Source organism: Lonchura striata, chromosome 2, assembly GCF_050655825.1.
Source record: "Lonchura striata isolate lonStrDom1 chromosome 2, ASM5065582v1, whole genome shotgun sequence".
NCBI lineage: Eukaryota > Metazoa > Chordata > Aves > Passeriformes > Estrildidae > Lonchura > Lonchura striata.
In genome coordinates, this window is record NC_140704.1 from 130,275,257 (window position 1) to 130,276,809 (window position 1,553).

Sequence of the window (1,553 nt, forward strand, 5' to 3'; positions counted from 1 at the left end):
TTGCAGCTTCTCAGTCTCCCTGTAAAACGTTATTTGCAAACCCTGTAAGACATGAGTCTGAGTAGTGGGATTGGCTCCATCTCCTGGGCAGGTCTCACAGGATCTTCTGGAGCTGGAGACTGTCCCAGGGAATACTGAGAAGGCACGTGCCTCTACAGAATAGCTGTAAATCTGTCTTTTACAGGGACTTGCTTGAAAATGAGAATATTTTGAGAGATCATTTTGTCTCTGTGGGCTCAGCAGTATCAGTTCTTTCCCTCCCTATCACCAAAACAAGTGAGAAGTTATATAAACTTCAATTTGACTAAAATAGCAACTATAATTAATTAAAACAATATTAATTTTTATAGATTAGTTTAAATAATATTATTATTTTATAATATTGTGGTTTTAAAATAAGAACTTCCTGAATATGTTTCCCATGGAGAAGCTCCCCATAGGAAAGCAGCAGCCCTTAGCAGACCATTACTTACACAGTCCTCCGGAAAAACAAAATTTATCTGGAAGGGGGGCAGGGAAGGGGCTCTCTATTTCAAGGGCTTTTCTATTATTTTCCTCTCCTTCTTTCCTTCCTATTGTTCTGTGTGATTTTCTTTGTTCTCTGTAATGCCATTTCCTTAAGGTCAATCTATTGTTATTCTGGAGTGTGATTGAGATATCAGGCTGAGTCATGCAATGTTTGCCAACTCCACACCTTTCAGCAGTCTGACACAGAGAGTGGAGGTAAAATAGCTGCTTAAGATTATTACTGCTTCCTAAATGAAGGCTGTTTTTTAAAAAGAAAATGAGTAAGAAAAGGAGCTGTTAAGAGAATTACTTTTCAATGCATTTTCTTAGAGTTTTCATGGGCCTGTAATGAAACTGCAGCTGTCCAAGGCCAGCAGCATTCACAAATAATACCATAGTATCATAGGCATGTAAGTTTAAGAGAGAGAACAGGAAGAAATTCAAAAAATAAGCATATTTTAAATTCACTGAGGATATAGAATAAGAATCAATAAGAAAAAATGGTTGAAAAATTCTAAGAAATTACTGAAAATTTGTTTTTCATTTCAGAAATAAAATGTTACGCTAACAACATGCAAAAAACCCCACACCAAGTCCTTACCCAGGGAAGAAAAAGACTATGCAAAGCCTAGCTTTTGTGACTCATATCTACTGTGAGCCATTATTTGAGACACTAACCCTAATTTTGTTTGCAGTAATTTTGTATCCCAAATTATTTTGCATTTCCTTTAAACAATTTCTAACAACAACTATGAAACACCAATATTGCAGCTCAAGTGCTCAGAAGGGGCATCCTGAGATAGTTGCATTGTGGTGGTGAGGTATTTGTTGGTTCAAAATTTTTCCACCTGGCTGACATCAAGAAACTGTTAGAAAGAAAATATATTTCTGATAAAAAAAAATGCTGTAGATCTGATTGTGAATTAACTAAAGCTCTGCCTAGATACATAAGCATGTGTTTACTTTTGTTACCTTAGATCTACAATGCAAACTTTGATAACTAACTCCAAATAGAAGACTATTTTCCTTTTTTCCTTCTCTTTCAG

At 35.7% G+C, this 1,553-nt stretch overlaps 1 long non-coding RNA gene across 1 annotated transcript in view; it reads left to right on the forward strand.

The window, feature by feature from the left end:
* LOC146768421 (uncharacterized) overlaps positions 1-1,553 on the forward strand; it is a 70,241-nt gene that overhangs the window by 14,912 nt on the left and 53,776 nt on the right. The window lies entirely within an intron of this gene.